Raw genomic sequence first — 25,934 nt, forward strand, 5'->3', positions numbered from 1 at the left:
AGCGATTTAAATGAGGCCACAGGTTAGGACAATAATCCTAATGTGAATTGGGTTTATTTTTCTTACTGCTGTCTCGTGGCACTTTCAGTCTGTATCAGCCCTGTCTTAAAACGAATGCTCCTAAATTTAGATTTAGATTAGAATTATTTATTTTATTTTTTTTCCAGATGTCCCAGATTCAGGAAGTTGACTCAGCTGAACAGCCATGTTTTGCTATAGTGCAGTCCTGTTCAAAAATGACTAATGTACCTGCAGGGTTCTAATAGCAAGATAGCCATAGAGAACCTGTGGTAGAGGAGAGGGACACAGTCAAGGGCAGTTAAAGCCAGCTTACCTCACTGTCTATTTTTTTAAACTCTATGGCCCATGTTAGGATGGCTATTGCTATGGTAATAGAACACCTACATGTTCCCTAAATGTTAAATTACATACAGTCTCATTCATTCAAGGACCAATTTCCATGCAAAAGGATTGTCATTATGCTGATGGTACCAGTCAGCTCTGCTGTTTGTTTACCAACAATGAAGCTAAACACTAAGTGGGGGACTCCTTTCCCTTCCTCTCTCTCTCTCTCTCTCTCTCTCTCCCTCTCTCTCTCTCTGTATTGAGCAGTTTTCCCTTCAGAGCATGTAACAAAGCTCGTAGGTCAATGCCTGATTGATTATATGTGCCCATCCTGGGTCTGGCCGTTCCCCAAATAGTCTCAATTCTACCAGCTGGTCCTCTCATTCTTTATAGGGTTTTTTCTCTTGGGATTTACCCCCTGTTTCTACTGTTTCTGGAACACCACAAGATGCTGTGCAGTATACAGCCACAGTGCACTCACATCATTACAGTTATGAATGCTATGTCTGAAGCCATCTGCACATGTAGACAAGACTTCTCTGTATAGTATAGTCTGTTGGATGTCACTATACGCATTCCATTTGGCTTGATGAAGGAATTTTGTTTGGAAATGTGACGCGGAAGATGATACGAAAGCCTATCCCACATTTGCTATTAAGGGCAAGGAGACATCTGGGAATCTACAGCCTGTGCTAAAATGTCGAATATTTCAGACTGACTGTGAAATGAGCAGATAGAAGACTCTCCAGTTTCGCAGAGTGTACTGCTACTCAGAACATTAGCTCTGACATTGCCTGTGTTTGGTGAAACTGAATACAGAGAAAACATGATGTATAACTTTTCAGATTAAAAGCTCTTCATCTGGGTCTTTGTATTGCTCCTATAACAGAAAAAACATGTAACTTGACCTGACCACAGTAACACGAGATGTATTTTTAGGTACAATAAATGACTTCTGAGTGCACGTTTAGAACATTCAAGAATTTTGTGAACTTAATGTTATATGCTGTTAGTGGCGAAATGTCATCCAATCATTTGCCAAATGATGGATTAATCACTTTAGATCTTTAAATGTATCTAAACATTGTTCATTGATCTACTCAATCTGTCAGCTACAATATTTGTTGTACTGTTGAATTAATTCTGTTGGGAACTGAGAAGTGTGCAAATGTTCAATATTTTCCTTTAGGTTGAGTCAGACATTGACCCGCAAAAGAAAAGCTTTCAGAGAGAAATAGCATTTAATGTCTTAGTGTATCTAACAATCAGGGTAATGTCATTTTCTTACAAGCCTCAAGTCTCCACAATTGGCAGGCCTGTACAGAAAAAAGAAGAAAAAAAAACTACAGAGAACTCAAATCCAGTGTTTTTGATAGCCCAGCAGGGAAGCCCTACTGCGTAATATAGCCTACTAGACATGTTTTCTCCACACTGCATTACCTTCAAACAAACAGACATTTCCCTCTGAGACTCAGCACAGAAAATTCTCAGGGTCCTTGAAAATGCAACGTGAGCTCAGGAAGTGCTTTTTCAGAGGATATTACATGGGACCAGTTCCCAGAGAGAGAGAGAGAGCGAGAGAGAGAGAGAGATCTGCTTTTGCTTCAGACAACTTTTGTTGTCTTTTGTACTGCAATAAGCTAAGCCGTAATAGCAGAAAGCTCAAATGGATGTAACCTTATTTTTGTGTGGGGTCAAGTAATGTTGACATTACAAAAAATCTTTAAAAGCTTTAGCTTTGTAATGATGCAAGGCATTGAAGATAGATTTTGATAGAGGCTCATTACAGACATAACTGTTTATACTGATAATCCTGGTTGGTTTATACTTTGTAAAAAAATATATATATGTGTGTGTGTGTGTGTGTGTGTGTGTGTACACGTCTAAAAATATACTTTTATATATATATATGTGTGTGTGTGTGTGTGTATGTATATATATATATATATATATATATATATATATATATATATATATATATATATTTTTTTTTTTTTTTTTTTTTTTTTTTTTAACACGATTTAAAAGTCCGATAACCAATTGTTATATTTTTCTTACTGTGCTTGAGACAAATCCTCCCATTATCATCGTTCCTGATATAATTCTGCTATTTTTTTTTTTACACTGGTATTGTCCTCTATTCATTGTGTCCTTATTTTCTTGCTTTAATTAGTCTCAAACACAAAAGCACTAAAAGTAAACTATTAACTAGATTTTGAAGGTAACGTAGGAGTCATAGCAAATAGCATTTGTGTATTGTGAAAGAAGTGTGTTAGCAGGTTTAAATGGTTACAGAGGCAGACATGTAACACAAAGAAACGTTACACAGACAAACAAAGGACACACACAGTGACAGAAGTGAGAGTGAGAGACACGGGATACAGTGATGTCACATGGCCAAACATGGGACAAGTGTGGACAGGAGTGAGAGGGTTGGCTGACCTGGTCTTTGTTGCTGGAGCACATCAGTGAGGTGGTACAGATGGAGCAGGATAAGCAGGCCTCCACCTCCAAAAAGCAACAGCAGGCAGGAGGAGCTGGGCAACCTCATGATGTCAGCACTCAGGACCCCTCCACCACCTACAATCAATACAGTCAGCATCCACCACCTTACATTCCACACAGAGCATCTACCCACATCAGCCTGCAGCTCTGAGACAGACTCCTGCACAGAGAGAGAGAGAGAGAGAGAGAGAGAGTGGGAGAGAGAGAGCTGAGAGATAGAAATACACATGCATGTGCACACACACACAAAGAGAAAGAGACAAAAATACAGGCGCACTGTAAATATTTAGCATCAACAGACTACAGCAGTCACTACCACGCATCTGTGCACCTATAATAAGTTGCAGGTTCCCACTGAGGAATCAATCCCAGGATGTGAAGGAGGTAGGTCTGAACTGAACCACAGAAAATGGCTAAATTAACTTGATAGGGTGAATACAAATGCAGAATAACAAGACACGGTAAGTAAAATTACGAAGTAGGCTTTACTGAAGCTCTTTGGGAAAATACAGAGTCTTGATCTTAGGGTGTACACAGAAGGTAACAAACTCAAGACTGAACAATGAAAGACAACAAAGGCACTACTCACAGTAAATGCACAGAATTAACAAAATACATGTGCAAACTAATTAACACGTGACAGCACATTAATTAAACACAGGTGAAGAACATCAAAACCTAATCAAAGTGCTAAACACAAAAATCTATGTCACCCCCTGGCAACCAGAAGAGGGAACAACAGCCGAAGACCAAGGCCCCAACCCCCATATTGGAGGCATCTACTGCCACAACAGAAGGACGTTTAGGGTCAGGGGGCACCAAGACTGGAGCTGAGGTGAAGCATCTTATGAGTTCCTTGACAGCCTCATTAGTCTCAGTTGTCCACCACAACCGGTCAGATGTCAGATGGTGCTTTGATTAGTACAGTAGCTGATGTAGCAGTAGACCTGAAATTGCAAATGATTTTCCTGTAAAAGTTGGAGAAACCCAGAAAATGCCGAACCTGCTTGACAAAAGAGTCTTTCCAGGATCCTTTTTTTGAGATGATAACACCCAGGAAAGACACCTTGGAAAGATGGAATAAACTCTTCCTAGTTTGACAGAGAAGTGGTTCTTAAGTAACTGTTGTAAGATTTGTGCAGGGTGTGTTGTGGATGGGGTTGGAAAAGGGGAAGACGTTGTCAAGGTACACAGTTACAGAACAGCTCAGCATATCCTGGAGCACATCTCTGATCAGGGCTTGACATATTGCTGGGCCATTAGTCAGGCCCAAAGGGTATGAGCTAGTATTCATAGTGACCAGTGGAAGGGTTGAGAATTGGGACACTGGAGACACAGAAGGCATTGGGGACTAAGGAGGCACAAGACACTGCCTATGAAGCAATTGATGTAACAGTGGGACTGCCATTCACAGAGCTTGCCAAGGGCCCAGTCAATCTGAAGGTTGTTCAAGACCAACCAGGAATAACCAAGAATCAATGGGAATGGAATGAATAAATTAGATCATCTCCTAATCATCACATTACCCACCCTCCTATGCACAGGGGAGCAGTGAGCTGTTGAATTCCGCCAGAATCCAAGGGAGCGACAGAAACTGGAGCATCAAGGCTCACCAAGGGAAATTTGAGCTTTCTGGCCAGCCTAAGTTCCATGAAGTTCCCTGTAGCACAGGTGTCCACAAAGGCTTTGAGGTCATGGTGTTGCTAGCCCCAGGAGAGGGAAACTGACAACAGGACTCCAGGCACTGTGGACTCCGTAAAGTTTTCCCAACCATGGATCAGCTTCGACTTTTCCCCAACAACTAAGGGAGGGAGACTTTGAAGTAACTGGGTTTCAAACTGTAGTGATAGGTGTTATTCCTCATTCTACAGCCTCATTCTGCAGAAAGTCAAGTCCACCCCAGTTACAACGGTTCTTTCGGGGGAAACTCTGAAGAACTCAGTTAGGTACAGGGGTCCCCAGAAGGTGCTGGCTGCACAAGGGATTGATGTTCTGAAACTCTGGATGACACACTCTCTCCATCTCTCCTGAAGCTGATAATCTACCCACATGAAGACATCGATGAGAATCTCTAGGTCAGTTGCTGGGTCTCTGGATGCCAGCTCTTCCTTCAATGCATCTCTGACACCATGGTTGAATGTGGCAGTGAGAGCCCCTGGGTTCCAGCCACTCTCCATAGCTAAAGTGTCAAATTTAATGGCATGGTCAGCCACGCTACAGGTTCCCTAACAAAGCTGGGGAAGTTGGTTGGCTGCCTCTCGCCCGCTTACTGGATGGTAGAACACCCTCCTGAACTGCTGGCTGAGGTGGTTAATTTCTGAGTAGACTGAAGATTGCTGTTCCCAAACAGCCATGGTCCAGGTGGGAGGTTTGCCAGTGAGTTGGAAGATGATCAAGGCTATCTTGCAAAGGCTGGGGATAAAAACTTAGCATGCTGAAGTCAGAATATGTTACCTGTTAGAAAAAGGTAATGAGTTCTGAATTAAGAACACCCATCACCTGATTGGACTTCAAGCAAATGGATACTCTTGTCATGGGTTTGCACTGGAACCACAGGAGCCAGTGGTATCTCAGTGAGTGCTCTGGCCACTGCTGACAGGCCTTAGTGAGTATCTGCAGGCTGGAGTAGGTTACCTGGAGCATCTCCTCATTTCCGCTCTCCTTGCCTCCCTGGTTCATCAGTCCCCTATAATTAAACCAACTTTGCAGAGTGCATTGATGACTCAATCTTGCTGTGACAAGGTGCAAGCTCACACTTGGGAAACAAACCCAGGATGTGAACGAGCCGGGTCTGAACTCTACTCATCATACGACAGAAAATGACTAGATGAGCTTGATAAGGTGGACACAAATGCAGAATCACAAGACAAGTAAAATGACAAAGTAGGCTCTACTGAAGCACTTAAATACACTAGAGTTAACAAAAGACAGGTACAAACTAATTAACATGTGCAAAAGCAAATGAGTTAAACACAGGTGAGTAACATAATCAAAACAAAGTGCCAAACACACAAAAATGTATGTTCTGAGTCTAAATGTGCGTAGAATTTGACAGGTAAAAAGGCAACAACTGTAATCAAGATAAATGGCATGATTTATCTTCATATGGCTTTTCGGTCATATCACATGAGCTCTAATGGAAATGTAGCAGTATTTGTCTAAATGAATGAGACAAACCAACTCATTTATCTAATAATCTCAAAACTACCGTAAAATGAATGGCACTCCTTATATTACTGAGGAATCAATGAGATGACTACAGTACCACATGACAAATTTGTGCAATTTATTTTTTTCCTGTGTAAGTCTGAAACACAGCTTGCACTGTATGCTTGGTGGTGTCTTGTTGACAGAGAGAGTGGATGTGAGTATGCATGAATGCATTTATTCTGCAGCTGATCCACACTGTGTGTTTGTCTGATCAAATGTGTGTACAGCGTACAGTATGTGTCAACATGAACTGCGATTTTTCTTGTCTAATTAATAACCTGCTAAATGCAGGCTGCACTGAGAGAGAAAGGCACATCTGTTCTGTTGCCTAGCATGCTCTGCCTGCTGTTCTCAGCAGGTGAACCCAGCACTGGGAATCGGCTGGTCTCAACCACAGGGACTGAAAGCCCTACACCGCAGCTACACTCTTCCATGTCTCTGCCTTGCATCTGACTCTTCTCTTTTTCTTTCTCTCTCTCTCACTCTGTCTCTTTCTCTCTTATTACATACATATACACACACACACATACACACACACACACACCCACACCCATGCTCTCATAAACACAAACGCATGCACACACATGGTTGTGCACACGCATGTGAGCACACACATGCACACCCACATGTACACACAAAGTATGTTGAGCACAGACACATGCACACAAACATGTACACACACACACCTTTTCGTTTGTAATCACTTAGGATCGTTGAAAACAAGCTTGCATGACATCAAGAACATATACAGACAAGTAAATAAAGCATGAGCAACAAACTCAAAATTTATCTCCAGTTTAGTCTCCTTGCTGTGGGTGTGGCATTGCAGAACTCATTACTGGATACATGAGTGATCTTAAACAGTCTATGAGACTAAAGTAAACACATGCGTCTTTCATGTACATATCTCTCAAATACACCTTACTGTGTGACCTGAATAATGATATTTTTGTAATGTGTACTTTCTAACAATCTTTCATTATCTAGTTTTAACTTCTCAGACATTTCTTTGAATAGTATATCTACTTTTGTCAAAAAATATCATAATAATATTTGAAATTCATTTTCATCTTGAAACTTTTGAGAATTCTTTGTTTTGAGCCTTTAAAACACTTTTATTTTAACTTCCTCAAAGCAACCCGAAGCTTTTAATCTGAGAAACCAGTGAAAAAAATAGCTGACACCATGTACCTTTTACATCTTTAAAATGACTAATTAAATGCTTAATATTTAAATTTATGGTAATAACGAGATGCCGTTGACTTATTGATGTTGCCAGTGCTGTTTCTAACGAATAAATGAAAACATTATGAAGAAGCTCCCACCAAAAGAGCTTTGATATCTCCTGTCTCTCTCTCAGATGAAAAATCCAAATGGCCTTGTTGACGTGCACAGACACATTTTTGAAAGCAATCACCGGAGAGGTGACAGGGTTAGATTTCTTTAACAACACCTCTAAGTAAAAAAGAAAAAAAAAAGGAGAAGAAGAAATGTCTTGTGCACCTGCTCCTTCTGAATCAGGTGGTCCATCCTTTTATCTGTGGTTGATTGCTTTTTCTCCGGACTCAGACCGCCTCCGCCATTACCTTAGCCCATCTGTATCTGTGATCCCTGACCTGTGAGATGGTTGGATTTTAAAAGTGTCTGGAACCCCAAAGGACTCTAATCTAGGTCTGCTCTCCTCTCCAGAGAGACCCTCTCCGGGACTAATGAGAATGTGAGTTGTGAAATACTGCCCCTACAATCAGGTCCCCAAATAGGATGAGACCATACACTTCTCTTACCTTATACAACCACAGTGCTTGTCCCCACAAATGTCTGGACTCCAGCTCCATACAAATCCATCTTTCTGTACGTTTTGCTGTTTCGCACTTGCACTTTTCATTATGAATACTGGAAAATGGTATTGTTTTATTGCTCGAAAAGGGATAATATACTCGAAGTACCTCATTTCTCAAATATTGATGAAATAATTGGGCTCTGCTACTGTTTAAAAATTGGACATCTATTTCCTCAATAGTCCAATGACCAACTGGAAACAGTTACCATCCAGATGAGTTACCTTATTTCTTCATGATATGAAATTTGTTCTTGATTTAATCTGAAATTCTATCACTCTGAGCTGTCAGTAGTCGTCAGAATTGATTTTGTTCCATCTGCTGGTGGATTGTATCTATCTAAATCAAGGAAGCAATCAAAAAGCTGATTATGCTAATGGGAATATAATTCAATAAGATGCTGGTGTTCTCTCTATTTCGTGCTTTTTATTCGATTATGAAGTTCATTCTGACAACATGTCATCTGAAGCCTCATCCCAGATGTTTCATATGAAGGAGGCAGATGAGAATACTTCCTCGTTTACTTAGAAATACATTACCTGTTTTTTTTTTGGGGGGGGGGGGGGGGGGGGGGGGGGTTTAGCCCTGACATAAAAGTAAAGGTTAAATAACTGACACCAATTACTTCACATCTGTGTTTATACCTAATTCTAAATGATAACATCCTATAAATTTAGGGGAAATATGGTACTCCAGTGTTTCTATTTTGGTCATAATGCATGAAACACATTTTGAATTAAATGAAACATTTTCCTCCAAGTGCTGTAATGATAACGGTTTTCCAGAGAATGTCTGAGGGTTTTTTTTATTGTTTTTTTGATTCATGTTTTGAGTGTTGGCCTGTCTAAGTGGTAAATGAAGTGGAGGCATTATGCTTCTGGACCCTCCATGGCCTCATATTAGCAAACATTAGAGGGACAGATGGCCAATGCTCTCCAAAATCAATACCCATAGAGGCTTGCTCTCTCTTTCTCTCTCTCTCTAATTCTCCCCCTCTTCCTCTGTCTTTCTCTCTCTCTTTCCTCTCTCTCTCTCTCCCCACTTCCTATCTTTCTCTCTATCACTCTCTCATTATCTTCTCTTCTCTCTCTTTCTCTTTCTTCACCCCCTCTCCCCCTCTGTTAGTGGAGGTTCATCATGATTCTGTAGCCGTATTATTTTCATTTTTTACGGTACAATCTCTTGTTGATTCACTGCTCTGAAATTAGAGACAATTATAAATATTGACAAACTAAATGATTCACAGTGTCAACTTTATGACCAGCATATTATGGTTTGCAAACACAGCCAGGGTTATGAGTGCACACTTTCCTTCAATGCTTGACTTAGGTTCACTTGAATAGAATGTGTAATTGTAGTGCTTACTGTTGAGTTTCTATGCTTGTGTGCCTCAGCATAAATGCAATGATGCTGTCTGAAGACTTGCAGTTTCTGAGAAAAGAAGCTATACATATCTGTCAAGCAGCAACAGCACATATAGAGAAAAGAGTTTACAGAGTTCATAGGAGGTTCAAGTGAGCATTGGTCAGGCTGGAGACATTGATAATTCCTTATTGCCAGCAGATGTTCAACCAAGTACAATCAGATATCTATTCACGGTTTAGATACAATCCTCTTAACATTTGATTCAATCTTCTTAGGGCAGAGTAAAGAAGCTCAAGCCATAAAAGATACACCCAGCACTTGGAATTATGGCTTACATGTCCTGACTTCAGAGGTCCTCCTCAACCCTATGGAAAACTGTGCAAGGAAATCCTATATAGTGATACGGTGTCACTTTATTAATGTACTTCAACTGATTTATTTACATTATTAGGAAATAAAATTCACTCATTAGTCAAATCCAATCTCAAGAAGCCTTACTGTAGGCTAAGAGAAAGTGAGAAAGTAAGGACAGACAGACAGAGAGAGAGAGAGAGAGAGAGAGAGAGAGAGCACACTGCTCTCTGTGGAGGGAGCAGACTTCTATTGTAAATGCCCTCACATGGAACTTTTAGACTCTCTAAATTAAAATATGGAAATAAATCACAGAAAAGGATGAAGCCGATTGATTTTTATATAGCTCAGAAATAGAGAACCCTACAATCATTAAATTGCTCATTAAAAGTCCACTTCTATGCTTGGTCACATCTCTCTCTCATTTCCTTTCCTATCAGAACCGATTCGACACAACAGTAAAATCTTCTCCCTTCATTTCAAAGTATCAATAATTACAATCCCAACCATGTCTTCATATGGAATCTTTTGTTTTCAACAAAAAAAATGTTTGATACAGAAATTAACATGAGCAATCATTTCCCCAATCAAGCTTTTTATAGGTTTTCAGATTACTGGAGAGATTCAGTGCATTCATTAAGAGAGCAAATGAGGGGGGAAAAAAAAAACATTCTTCCCATTTAATCCTCTAAACCTTTTCCCGTGCTACACGTTTCTCAGCAGAAAAGAAGGCATTCATTTAGATTAGATTTCAGCCTTTTCTGGCCTGACAAGCAAGGAGAACATGATGGACCATAGAATACGACTACAAAGTCTAAAGATGAGAGGGATGGATGTGACTTGGCTATAGATTGAATAACTATATAACTGATACACAAAGTTTAAAAGAGATACTGGCACCTCTCTCTACTTAAAACAAAATAAAAAGGCTCTTTGCCCTGATTGAGTGTAACAGCTTAAAAAAGGCACTGAAATATGAGTGGCTAAAAGAGAACACGGGAGCTGCTGTAGAATATTGTACATATAATCTCTGTTATTCCTGCTCGCTGACTGACAGGTCCTCCGGTCCCACTGCTGTTCAAACGGCCAGCCGGCAATCCCAGAAGGCTTTTCACTCCAGCTACTTCCCAAGTCAACCTGAACACACAGCCATGTTGTGACAGTGCAAATTACATCAACTGCCACACTGGGGAGTTATGCACTCACACACACACAGACACACACATACACACAAACACACACTCACACACACACACTCACACACACACACACACACACACACGCTTCATATGTAAACGTGACATGCATACAGACATACACACATGCACATACACACACACACACACACACACACACAAATTTCAGATGTAAACCTGACATGCATGAACAAACAAACAGACACATACAGTTCATATATAAATATTATATTCATGAATATATGAACTCATTGCATATGTAAATGTGACAGGCACACAAACACATACAAACAAACACACACACTCCATGTGCAAACGTGACAGGGACACACATATGCACACACACACACAAGTGCAAACACGCACAAGTAGTAACACAAACTTCAGACGTAAATGTGACAGATACACACAAACACGCACACACAAACACACACAGATACATACGTGTGTGTCATACTATAACTTCACTCACCAACCTAGAGAAGAGCTTTCACTATGCACAAACACTCAGAAGATACAGTGGTAAATAGATCTAGAGCCATATGTTGACCTCTCTCACACATGAGGTATGCCTGTTCCTGTGGGAAATCAATAGCACACGCTTGCACTACTCCACACTGTGGTGAGTTTTCCTCAGAGACGGCCGTCTGCTTCATCAGCCTGATTTAAAGAGCAGCATCAGGACCACTCATGACCTCTGTCTTCAGCAACTGCCTTAGTCACACACGCTGACTTACAACACTGACCGACACGTTGAACGTCAAACCCTGATTTCTCTCTGTGGGTATGACTAATCATTGTGAAAGTCAACTTGTTGTTGTTGTTTTTTTCTGTTATGGCCGTCTTGTTCTCCTTGACTTTCATACTGATGCCTGACTTAATATTACCAGAAATGCCACTGACAAACCTTTTAGCAGGAACATTTGTGCCCTCTCTCTCTCTCTCTCTCTCAGCCAGTCACTTGAGATTTACTGAGCGACAGTTAAGATGATGTTTTCACATTTTGGCTTGTTCATTGTTTCTTGCTCTTATTGTAGGTGTACATATCTGCCAAGCTGCTTCAAAACTAAACTGGGAGTTGACGGTCAGCACTTTCAGGCTTGACATATGGTGAGAAAGCAAACAGGTACAGAGAGAATGGCCTTGAATACATTCAGTTCAGTTCCATTCTTTTGTACAGTGCTTTATTTGTACTACAGGCATTGTAAAAATGCAGCTTTACAGGATATAAGAGAATGAGACAGCCAGCAAGCAAGCCTTAGGCGACAACAACAAGAAAAAAACTATTTTTGACTGAGATAAAAAGAAACTTTTTTCAAAGAAAGCAAGACTCAAAAATGCACAACCCATGCTTGTGCAGCTCGCAGAGAGTTGTTGGAGTATAGGGTTAGAGTTAGCCTGTCTTACAAATGCTGAGGTAATGAGATCAAATTTGAGACACTTGGTGTAGAGACAAAAAGAGCTTACGTGTTTATCATGGATATTTCAACAGGAGTTACGTCAGGGATGGACGTGACGCGGAGTGGGGAAGGAGTCATTGCATGTGTCTGTGTGTGTGGAGGGGGGTGTCTGCAAACTGCTGTATTTCATTGTGCATTGTGTTAATGTACCTGAAACTTCTTTATTATATTGCAGTCCAGATCAGGACATGAATAACTGAACAGGGGGTCAGTGAGGGTAATTTCTGGAGCTATCGGAGGAAAAATGAACCGGCTCTGTTTTGCTAAACAGCTAAGATTGAATTTTAATCTAATCATAGGAAAAACTGCACAGATTTAACGCCAAGACAAACGCCAAGCTTTTTCACGCCTATATTTCAATGTAACAAAAGGGCTGTTTCAAATGGGAAACAAACTCTCATACTAATCTCTCTGGGGGATTGGACTCTAAACAGAGAAAATAGTTTTATTCGCAGGACAGTCACGTACCCTTAATTGATGTTAAATATTTAAGCCACAGTCAACGCGAATGCATTCTACATGAGACAAAAACCCAAAACGATTCCATCGCACAAGTACCTGTTATAGAATATTCAAGTTCCACCGACAGCAAACATCCATTAGCATAATGCTAAAAAATGTATGAAGCTTCCCAGGAGTGTTATTTCCAGCAGAATTAAGGAGGCCATTAGATAGAATACCCCTATCGCTACGTGAGTCAGAATCACCTTCAGCGGCGCCCCAGCAAGACACAAAAACAGCAAAGTGACAGGAAAGGTCGGTGTCATGAAACCCAGCGCTCACACGACAACAGAAAGCTAAGCATCCACGTAAGGATTCGCTCTTCAGAGGGAAAGGAGATCCGTTCATTCATAATTCACCGTTAGCACTCCCTGAATAACAGGCTTTGGAGAGTTGTTTGACATCCCGAATGAATAATTAAGTTGTGGCCTTTACTTTGTTAAGGGAGATAGACAGATAGCATTTGCGTTGTTGAGTGAGGCAGAACACTAATATTTGAGGACTAGCAAATCTACCATGCGAGCGCAGCTTTGATTTTGAATCACAGACACTGGTGATACTCCTTGGAAAGAAATGACTCATGACAAAAGTAACAATCTTGGGTTTGAAACGTTGATATCATATTATCTTATTATATTACATTATATTATCATAGTTGAAACTCATCCATAATCGTTTTCTTTAAGAAAAAAAAAGCCTCATAATCTGGTTTGGCCTTCACACGCGCCGCCAGAGTAGGAACGTGTTAAGTACGGAGAGAACTCACAGTGCATGCATTGCTAGTCCAGACTGAAAGCAAAACCTATTTATAGTCAGCAGAGAAATAATTCAAAGGAATCTGTGGAAAGATCTCACAAATCTTAGTTGACAGAGACGATAGGAAATGAAAGCGTGAACGTTTCTCCGTTTCAAAGGCTGTCAGCTTTAGACAGTGAAATAATGTTACACCTTTGAAGTCGACGTGGGCTGGTATCACGAACCATACTTCAGCTCACTCAAAACGAAGCACTGTCTGGAATATCAGATCTGTCTAAAAAGGCTTGTTGTTTTACAGACTGCAAAATCTAAGGACATTGTGCCTTCATTGCCTAAGTTTGTGGATCAATCAATCAATCAACCAATCAATCAGTCAGTCCGTCAATCAGTCCATCTATCCATCCACCCATACATACATACAACAATATGTACATAAATACCACATGAAAGTATGCAATTGTAGCATGTTCTGCTGTGTTGCTTTGAAATGTTTTGGGATTACTCATTTGAAGAGCGTGACAGGTGATCAAAAGAAGCCGGTAACATATTCTCATTACATTGCCAACAGGTTCTTTTTAGTTATTTCAGCCTTTGTTGGAGAATCTTTGAGCTAAGACTTTCATGTCATTAAAAAAACACTAAGATTCAAACTAATGGTCTTAATACACGGTTCTCTAAGATCACTCACGAGTTCCTCTATTGTGTCTAAGCAGTGCAACACAGGTGATGACAGGTTATCTTTATAATTCTTAACAAACGCATAGAGTACTCAAATACGTTAATATTTCAGCAGAAACAATGTAAGCAATATATCCATAATAATAATAATAATAACAATAATAATAATAGTACGGGCACTGACCTTTGACTAGGCAGCATTCACCATGCAGTCCCGAAGCTCAGAGTTCGCTTTCTTCAGTAATTCAATCTTGAGTCTTGAGTAGTTCGGCAATTTTCGCAAATCCGCCCTCTAAACTGCGCGCACGAACGATTTTACGAACCTCTCGGCAAACGTGTTTTTTGTATCTCATCTTTGTTGTCACAGTCGAACTTTTAGCTGCTTCGTTAATAGGTATCGTCAAAGGACTGTTGTGAGTTGCTACGCTGCGTGGCTTTCAGCACTACAACGCTGTGCGCATCCCTGCCTCTATTCCTGTAGTCCTCATCCCACGTCTCTCTCGGGAGGGTTGGTACTGCCGACAGTGCCAAGCAACAGCTTCAATAATAAACCAAGCAGGTCTGAGAGAACACACTATTTAAAGACTAGCGTCGTAATCTAATTCCCTGGGTGAGTTACGCTATCACTACGCTATCACAGGTTTACTTATCGTCACAAGATAACAAATCTTGTGTTAGGCTATATGTTACTTTTCAAAACATTTTCCATAATCACCCAATATATAAGACGGTAGAGCAGCTCGGTAGCTGCATGAATATTATTTTTTATTTGTATGTTTTCTTTCGCTGAGAGAATTTTAACGATGTTTGCTCTTGGTAGGAATCCGAGTATAAAACATCTGCTGCGAAATTATTTGTCGAGCAGCCGTTGGATCACATATCAAAATCACCCACCCAGTCAGTCTTACGAATAACTATCTTCAATGCATCCAGTGATGTACATCCAGAAGCGACCCCGTGTATTACAGGACAGTAAATGGTCTGAGACTGAGTTTGTAAAGTGTTTTATTGTGGACAAACTGGCTGTCGTATGAATCACTCATGGGACAAGAGACGTGTGCTCAGAGAAAGAGGAGAAACCCTCATAACGTAGGCTACGCTTGACGTGATATTTAAAGTATTAGTGTGTGGGCTTGTCTTGTTTCAGTGGGGAACAAAAAAGATGTTTTCGGATGATAAAATGTGTCCCTTCTGCAAAATGTTTCGTCGTTTCGTTATTGCAATGTAATGAACTGGCAACGAGTAAAATTACAAGAACTATTATTTTAGAAAGATATGTTTGTTAGCATCTGTATAGGGGTGTAATAAGCAGGGTTTGACAATTGTTTAAAACAAAGTGGATAAACCATACCATGATACAATGAAGTTATGATTTGTTGTATTTAACACGTAACCCCACACCAAAAATGGTGATGTGACAGGATTTCAGGGATAAAATAATTTTACAAATATTCATTCAACATTAGCTTGGAGCTAGCACCATCTCTGAGTCTGAAAGACCTACTGATTATGTCATAGATATGATACTGCACCCTTCACCATACACCATCTATCATCTCTCTCTCTCTCTTCCTAGATATATGTATCTGTTTCCATCGCTCTATCTTCTCTATCTTCCCTCCTATAAAACCACCATGAACTGCTCCAGTGAGCATGGTCTGAAAAGCAAAGACTGTGCAGGTATCCAGTTGAAGACAATCTGGTTAAAACACAATTCCGCTAATTTCTTTTGTTTTTTTTTGTCATAAAATTAAATAACCTTTTGCTCACCCCAAATTCATTCTGCTCTCTGTCATGAAAAAAGCAATCAAATCTACACTGTGTAACTGCCTACTTGCACATAGTGCCAGAGGTCATTGATTTCAATAACAAAAAGTACAGGCAATGCAGCTGACCAGTTTTTATCGCCTCCACTCCAACCTTATTTATGATATTATTGTAATCATTGCTTCAGTAAATCTGAGACAAGAGAATTCAATATCCAAACCCTTAAAGATGAATAGTCAGCAGTTGTTTCAGTCTCTATCTTACAGGCAACTATTGATTGCTTTTATAAATGACTGTTTATTTCTTGTTCCCCCTCTTCTTTCCTCTCAGATCACTCTTTTTTTTTTATCTCTTTCCCTCTCTCTCGGTCTCTCTTTGAGAAGAAGCTTTCTTGCTCTGCTCCTGCATCATTGACTATAGCAATATATTTCACCTCAGCATCCACAAGATAAGCAATTGTCTTCATTCTGGGCAGAAAAAGACAATAGGCTATTGATTGTATGATTCATACCTTAGCGTAGAGCCATCCCTCTACAGCACTCTCATCTGTTTTCAACTTGTAAATGAAGAGCAGTTGTGGGTGTATATCAACAACAGCTGTTTAAAATGGTACTCAACTTTGTTTTGTCAAAATAAGTATCTCTGTTGGAAAAAGACAGCCTGGTAAATAGAAAAACAGGTGCCTGTATTTGGCCTTCTTCGACCACTTGTTCACAGGGAGGAAGGCAGGGGTAACAGGACAGACTGTGTGGTGTTATATGTGTATAGGATCCATCATAAAAAAAAAAAACCCAAAAAAAACACAACATGGCTCTTTTGAGGTACGGTCCTGAAGTGCAGTGAGTCCTACTTTATTCAGTTCGTGTGTTATGAGTTTGTTTTACAGTTTCATCTTTGCATCGTTTAGGGTTATGAATCTTGTTCTTTGTGCAAGTAGTTTTGAAGCAGTTCCTTTATTTGACTTGCAAAAAACAACACAGCCCATCGATACTCTCATGCATAATTCCCACCCAGTGCAAACCTCTACCAACCTTTCCCATCCAAACCATTCTCAGTCATATCATATTCACCCTTAAGCTCCTCAAACGTTCAGCAGACATTAAGTTCTAGAATATTCCACTGCTCAGTGAGGTGCTGGTTCCATTGGTCAGCTGTATTCAGGGGTTAATGGAGCTTCCTTCTTGATATCACATGACATCTTCCCAAGGGAAACGATTTTAGGGGAAGAAAGGGTGAAAATGCCCCCCTGGGGCCTTGATAGGTTGACTGGGAACAGGAAACACAACACTCTGTCCTATAGTAATCATACACACACAGACGAGCCTGGACCACCAGATTACAGTTAAAATGGTTGTTTCTACACATCTCATCTGGGGGAGAGAAAAAAGAAGAAAACGTTAAATGTCACGTTGTGGAAAAACAGCAATACGTGTCACAGAGGTAGAGCCCATGGACCATGGAAGTGATTCATAGGGTGATTCTGAAATGACAGGGTTTCACTGAATATCACTGTTACCTGTACAGGGTAAACGCGGCTCTGGGTTACAGGCTTCCTCCTCCTTTGGTTTGAGATGGTTCTCACAAGCAGAAGAAAGCAGAAGATCATCTGAGAGACACTGCACCTCCCTGACACACATCCCTCCATCACAGGACTTGGAACACTGCACAGGAACATGGGATTTAAGTTTAAGGTCAAAACTCAAAGTTCACATCCAGTCAGAGCTGGTCATCTCTCTGAAGAGAATGAACAAGGATTAGAGGGTTCTTTTTAAAACGACAGACTGTTAGAGTTTGACATGAGAAGTTCTAAGAGGTTGTTTGCAGTTCTCGAAAAAAGAGAATATGGTTTTGATGGGCACGATATAGGTGGCAGAGCTGGGAAAGCTGTGCGTAATTTTTCACCTAATAAAACCTTTATTATAAAATTTCATACTTGTGTATAGTTATTTGATTATTTGTAAATATTAACTATTAAAGTTATCAGCACTAATTTAGTATTTGTTCTGTTATGTAGCAGATACTCTTCAGCAGACATTTTCATTTCTATGTTTTGGGAATGGGGGTAGGGGGTCTTTTTAATTTAATGATGATGATTGTAATTTTATATGGAAATGAGAGTAGTTAAAAATACTAGCATGTGAGCCCTTCCTATGATTCGATGGCAATTAATACGTTGACTGAATCAACATCAAAATGTTCTGTCATTTAGTCTTACATTTCAGGTTGGGCACCTTGTGCCATGATGTTTTGTTTGTTTGTTTGTTTTTGTTTTTGTTTGTTTTTGTTTTTTTATCACAGAGTAGGACACAAATAAGAAAGTCTCACAGGACTCCAGTGAGTGTGGTACCACTTGGCTCCGCAGGGTTGCAGGTAGCATATGCGCTGGCTTTGGGGGCATAGTGCAGGGCGGCACCATGAGGGTGGGAGAACTGTCAGCCCCTGATCAGACTGCAACATGCACACTACTGGCCTCTGCTGGCCACCTCTACCACATTCTGCTGAACACTGAAACAGAATTCTTCATCACAGAAATGACAGTAAATGGTCAGAAAGTAATGCTGGTGTACTAGTTAGTGTTTGTCTTTAACTAGTCAGTCACACATCACAACCTCAGTTTCAGAGCATTTTGCTCGACATTGCTTTAAGCAAACAAGTTGGTAACAAGCGTTTCATCAGCTGTAGCAGCATCAAAGTGAAGCCTACACAGTACCTGACCCTCTTACCATGCTCCACTGTCCAGTGAACCATCCTGTCTGAGTGTGGCACTCCCAGATCTCTAGGGGGCACTCTAGCCCACAGCCCTCTAATGGCAAGCTGCCGACATGGTTGTTCAGACAGACCACGAGGTGAGTTTTGACGCCTTGACCACATTTGGCAGAGCACTCCAGAGGGAATCACGCAAAAAAACGAGCGGTATCATTTAACACCTCTGTAAACACCTCCATATTTACAGTAGCTAACAGTTACTCATACACACAGTGACATATAACATAATAGTAATAACAATAATACTCATCATCAACATAATAATCATTTTAGCACAAGGCCCTGTGTCACAGTTCTCCACGTCGCTCGGCCGTAAGCTGGCGTGACACTCCTCGTCAGACATGACGTCACCCACATTACTCCCACGCCGCACCACCTGTGTCCTCTGACCAACCCCGCATGGAGCAGAGCACTGACGAAACAGCAAAGTAACAATACACAACAAACACAATATTCCCACCGAATCAGTGTCCAGCGCTTAGCCTTTGCAGTAGCATCCCTCAGCAGTGTTTCTTTGTCAATAAACAACAGTAGATGGTTAAAGATTTACTGTAAGCGAACTGACTGGATATACTGTAGAGCCTTATTATTTCCGAAAATGCTATGGAAATGGATCATTCACGCTGGTCTTTTTCAGTGGACAAGCCATTATAAAAGCTTGGCCCATTAGACTGTACTAGTTTGTGAAAGGTGGCTGGCACTCATTGGGCTCCAGTCTGAGTGGGTGTGCCACTGACTGCAGATCTCCGCCTGACAGGTGCTGAACGTTTCGGGTTTTACCGGTTGATGGCAGTGCTTGGCTGACACCGTCCTGGTGCAGTTGGCATATGTCTGTCTGCAGAGCACTTGCCGATGCTGCGCTCCCAAACCACAGGTCCTGCTGCACTGCGACCATTCTCCTACATCCCAGCTACAAACCCCAAAGTACAAACGCACAGACTTTTCTTCTTCAGCAAGCCTTTCTTTACACATCCAGGGAACTGAATGACGATGAGCGCGTGTCTTTTAAGTCTGAATACGTCACTTACAAAGCAGGGCAAGGTTGCCTGTTCCAACGCTGCCCCACGCTAGGTGGCCTGGAGTTGGGACCACACAACAGATCCAGCACTTCCTCTTGACTCCCCCACTGAACATAGCTGAACACTAAAGTTTCAAGTTTAAGTTTCAAGTTAAGACCTCATGCCTGCATGTGAGAAACAGACACCTTCACGCCGCTGTACTCATACATGCTTTATAAATATGATAATGAACTGTGTTTCTCTCCCCCACCACACAGGGCGCTGCAGGTTGTGTAACCAGCCTCTCTCCAGTTGTGCTCTCTGTTCCATCTGGGCAAGTGGTTCACAGATATCTGAACAGTCTCACTGCCTTTCTCTCTGAGGTCAAAGCCCTCTTCACCTTAAACAGTACTGCCCCAAGGTCGTGACTCTGCTAAAGAAAAGAAAATAAAGAAACAGATACCCATGGCATCAGATATCACTACATGATCAATCCTTTATATGCAAATTAGACTCACCTTGGGTAGAATCATAATGGGGATGCAGTGGGAGGTGGCTTAGGTGATTGTCCAATGGAAGAATAAATTCATAGTGCACTCCAGGATTCTGCTGCTGATAGATCATCTAAACACAGTTTTCAACACAGTTTTCACTAATATATGTTTTGTGAGCAGCAGGTTACAATTAGTATCCCCCAAAACTTAAAGAACTTAAAGAGTATCATCTCAGGATTTGAACAAACATGATGTTTGTTTAGTGTTAATAACTCAAATGTTACCCTGTTGTCTGCTTACCAGCGCAGTCTCTGAGACAGGCCAACAGACCAATAACATACCACTGACACATTACTTACATAGACCAACAGACCAATAACATACCACTGACACATTATTTATATAGACCAACAGACCAATAACATACCACTGACACATTACTTACATAGACCAACAGACCAGCAACATACCACTGACACGTTACTTACATAGACCAACAGACCAGTAACATACCACTGACACATTACTTACATAGACCAACAGACCAGCAACATACCACTGACACGTTACTTACATAGACCAACAGACCAGTAACATACCACTGACACGTTACTTACATAGACCAACAGACCAGTAACATACCACTGACACATTACTTACGTAGACCAACAGACCAATAACATACCACTGACACATTATTTATATAGACCAACAGACCAGCAACATACCACTGATACATTACTTGCATAGACCAACAGACCAATTTAACACACTACCGACACATTATTTATATAGACCAACAGACCGATTTAACACACTACTGACACATTATTTATATAGACCAACAGACCAATAACATAGCACTGACACATTACTTACATAGACCAACAGACCAATAACATAGCACTGACACATTACTTACGTAGACATCCAGAATCTCATTGGTGGACCCCTGGGCCTGACCTGGACGATCGATGGCCCAGTTCCCATTGACAATGGCGCGGCCAGAACGACTGCGCAATGCTTTATGGGAAAGAGAAAGCACACAGTAACACAGGAAATGCATCATGAATGTCATTACACAAGCGATGTTTATAGTTCATCAAGGAGGAAATTTCATAACTGTGTGCATCTGATATAGATCAACTGAGCATTTTTAGGTTCGTCCAGATGTCACTGTTAGATCTTGGGCACAAGGGCCTTTTTTAAAATCTTTTGATTCGCACATAGCAACAACAAAGGAAACCTAATTTGTTTATTGGAGTGACTTGGAAGCCCCTTAAAAGATGAGTAAGTTTAGTAGCAAGCAGGAGCATGTTTCTGTCTGGGGTCTGACTCACTCGTAGTTAGGTCACCAGCCACATGAAATCTAGATTAGGGAGAGGGAAAAGGCCTTCCATGTCACAAATATGCACACACACACACTCTCACACATACATATACACTCAGACACACACACACACACACTCTCACACATACATGTACACTCAGACACACACTCTCACACATACATATACACTCACACACACACACACACACTCTCATACATACATATACACTCAGACACACACACTCACTCACACACATGCTCTCGCTCTCTTTCGCTCTCTCTCTCTCTCTCTTTCCCACACACACACATGCAAATGCACGCACACACACACAAACTTCCTGCAACCCATGACCTATGTCACCTGCTAGTTACATGATTTGTGTCTCTCTCTCATTTGTGACCCTCTGAGACATAATAAGTAGATATAAGTAACCAGAGTCAACAGACTGGAGTAAAACCTCAAAGAGTGCTGTTGTTCTCCTCCTTCTGCTCCATTCACTCTGCATCATCAGGTTTGCATACTTCACAGCACTCTAATCTAATGTGAGAGTGGCTTTCACAAGGTTTCAAAGTAGTTTATGTTTAACAAACGTTGTTATACAAAAAATGGGATGTCACAGCACTCCCAAGTCATTAATGTTTACATTTGCCTCAGATTTGACAAGAAGAGAGCTTTACCACCTATAGGAGCAATATTAGCTGTACTACCTATACTATACTACACTGTACTAGTTCCTCTCCTTCCTTAAATAAAGTGTTATTGTCTGAAGTGCTGATGTGGTCCTGTCTCACCCACCCAGGTAGTTTCTGCTCTTGTTTATCTCTGTGATGTTGATCCACAGTGCCCCCTCTGGAATCTCCAGGAAGTGTTGGTATCCCATCAGTGCGAAGGTCCGTGTGAACACACCTGAGACTGCTCTACAGCTCTTATGTGCCGTCTCCTCCACAGACCTCACACCCGTCCGTTGCCCTGCCTGAACACGGGTCAACATCGCAGTCTTGTGTCTGTGAGGATGGGCACAGAGCATAGCTATGCTCATAACTTCATTACGCTTTTAAACAAAACAACAACAACAACAACAACAACAACAAATCAACATATTCCTTCAGTTCTATTTTTGTATAGTTCTATAAATTAGTCTTTGAGATTTTCTCTTCTGAACACAGTCTGAAAGCAGAGACTAAAGTAATAGTTTTATTTCATGCGTGGTGTTGATAAAGGCCTGAAGTGAACAGGGGGGTATTCCAGAAAGCGGGTTTAGTAAAAATTCAGAGTTAGTTAACTCAGAGTAAGTGGGTAAACCTCCTAATAGTGGAGCCCTGTGGCTTCATTCTCAATGCAAAACAAAGCTGCAGGGCTCTTCTATTAGGAGGTTTACCACTTGCCCTGAGTTGACTAACTCTGAATTTTTACTAAACCCGCTTTCTGGAATACCCCCCAGGTGTCTCACCTATTCGGGATGCTTTAATTAAATGTTTTATTTCTGTGATATTGAGTGTGCCACGGTATTTCAAGCTGTTTTAAAGAAAACAGGTGTTGACGTGTCTGTCTCTCTGAGCACTGCAGAGAAACCATTTCAGCTTCCTCAACAAAATGTCAAAAGCCTCACTCATTTATCAAGCAGATCTTTCAACCCAAAAAGTGTTTCCTGCAAAAAGCTAACGAGAATCTTCACCCTGAGATAAAGTTCATCTGTCACAAAATCCTTTTTTAGATAAATGAGAAACTGATTGAGAAATTGATTCGTTGACCACATTATGCTGAAAAAATTCATCTCTGTTTTAGCAAAGCATGTCTACACTTGAACTTAAACTCATCCTCTAAAAGATCTCTTGAGTTCGATCCAGCACGTCATTGTTCAGCCAAACTAAAATGCCAAGGGCAGAGTGCCCGCTGGGATGGTTTGAGAAACACGGCTTTAAAATTTTTAGCCTACTTCATAAAAAGTAATAACCTACTTCATCAAATAAAGCACTAAGTTGCTATGCCAACAACTCATAAAGAATCTATTCATCTTCCAAGCGAAGGTGGGCATTAATCTGATATATCAGTGGCAATCCTTAATTGTCCTACCTTTATGAGAAAGTATTTATTACATAGTGAAATAAACCGCTAGCCCTACCCTGTGCCAATTTGAATAACAGATACTTCCCTGGTCCTAGTGTTCCATACCAGTTAAACACTAAACTGAGTCTAAAACCTGTTAAAGGACAGCCAAACATTCTTAAACAGGCTTTGTTAAATGTACTACAGAGGTTGTGTGGAAACAAGGACACATTCATGGTAATGCATAAAAAAACCCCAAAACAAAACAGACACACTGTTCTCTTAAGGGGAGGTCACTTAGGTTTAGTCACAGCACTTCATAAAATTGCCCACAGACAAACAACAGCATTCAAGAGAACAATCAAATGCAATAGTACATTCACAGCAAACTGTGAATGGATGTTTGCCATTGTTTGCAGAGTAGATTTTTGTCTAAGAGTAGCAGAATTGTAGTTGTAGTTGTGTCTGTTTTAATCATCTACAGTTTGTCTATTTTACCCAAAGTGAATAGTAAACATGATCACTCAGAAAAAACAAATCTAATTTCTGAAATCAAGATACTCATTTGCTTGAGTGTGTAGGTTTAAAGAGCATGCTTCTTTCTCATACCACTTTGCCCACAAATTCACACCGCAGTCTTGTTCTTGTCAGACACATCAGTCTAATCTCTTTATATATCTCATGTGTGCAGCAAGTGCTATGCACCTGCCAACAGAGTTTTTTTTCCCACTAAAGAACATATTAACATCAAAATGTATATCGGTATCAGATTATTCATGTTGGTTACTTTGCATCAAAGTGCTCTGTCTCCTTTCAACTGAATTATAATTAAAAGCAGATTTTTATCTTTTCTCAGTACAGAAATGATGAGTGAATGTTCTGTGCCATTTGCTGCCTCACATTTTTGGGTGCAGAGATTTTGTGAATAAGGCTGGAAGAACAGAATGAACTACACAGCTACTTTAAAGTTACCTGGGTCTGTTGTGTTTTGCAAGACATGCTATATTAACAGGAACTATATTTATTTGTTTGAATGCTGGTATTGCAGAAGGTCATCTACACAGAAATAATGAATCAGTTATATACTGCATAAGACAGCCTACTTAAAAACAAGCGTAACAAATGTTTTCCACTTTTCAAACAGCAACATGACGACACATGCAAAACATTTATTACTGTAACTGAAATGCTGTCAGGGCCCAGTGGACTGTTTAAAGAAGAGAGAGAGAGAGAGAGAGAGAGAGAGAGAGAGAGAGAGATTTTTGAAAATGTAATAGTTTTGTGTTTCATTATGGCAGGTTTGAGGTTTCATTGTGCCGGAACGTTCCATGTTTGGACCAGCTCCAGTCGGCGTCCAACAGATGACACAAAGAAAAAGAGCACCCACATTGCATTTCATCACTTTACTGTATCATTCATACGACAACATATGATCAACAAATTTCAATTTTCTACACTGAATTAATTTTATGCAACACATAAAACAGTTTCAGAATGAAAATGAGTGCTGAGTGCACGACTTGCCTAGAAGGCTATTTAAGGCTGCTGTGGAAGATGGAAAAATCTTCATATTCCCATAAAATCCTCCAATGCCAAACGGACATTTTCCACAGTCTTCCTTAGCCTGACCCATTCCACTCAGTGTAAAGTAACACTTCCTATTTAAAAAGAACACTTTGTATGATTCTACACTGGACAAAATGTTCACTATCTAACTAAAATATCTCTTCACCTGCATTAAATCAGTACATCAACATCCTGCATGTAGTATTATTATCCTTTTTCTTTCTTTCTTTCTTTCTTTCTTTCTTTCTTTCTTTCTTTCTTTCAAATCTGGTTTGTAAAAAGCAACTGTCCTTTTTGCTGTGAAAAGGCATTAAATCCATGCAACATGAGGATCTTATTAAGTCAATATTTGGTATTCATTCATTCATTTTCTAAGCTGCTTATCCCCTAATTGCGGGGGTTACTAGAGCCTATCCTAGCGTTCACTTGGTCAAAAGGCAGGGAAACACCCTGGACAGGTCACCAGTCCATCACAGGGCAGACACAAAGACAAGCACATTCACACACACATTCACATTTAGGGCCAATTTAGTATCTCCAATTCGCCTGACTTACATGTCTTTGGACTGTGGTAGGAAACCGGAGCTCCTGGAGGAAACCCGTGCATACACACGGAGAACATGCAAACTCCACACAGAAAGGACCCGGGAATCAAACCCGGGACCTTCTTGCTGTGAGGCGACAGCACCATCCCCACAGACAAAGTCAAGTGTGAATGAGCCAACGTCCTTCGCACAGACTCCATATTAAGACTTCAGTGT

At 40.6% G+C, this 25,934-nt stretch overlaps 1 pseudogene; it reads right to left on the bottom strand.

The window, feature by feature from the left end:
- Positions 1 to 1,638: 1,638 nt before the first annotated feature.
- Positions 1,639 to 24,606, bottom strand: LOC115826877 (thrombospondin type-1 domain-containing protein 4-like; annotated as a pseudogene).
- Positions 24,607 to 25,934: the final 1,328 nt, after the last annotated feature.

The sequence above is a fragment of the Chanos chanos genome, chromosome 1 (genome assembly GCF_902362185.1).
Source record: "Chanos chanos chromosome 1, fChaCha1.1, whole genome shotgun sequence".
Classification (NCBI taxonomy): domain Eukaryota; kingdom Metazoa; phylum Chordata; class Actinopteri; order Gonorynchiformes; family Chanidae; genus Chanos; species Chanos chanos.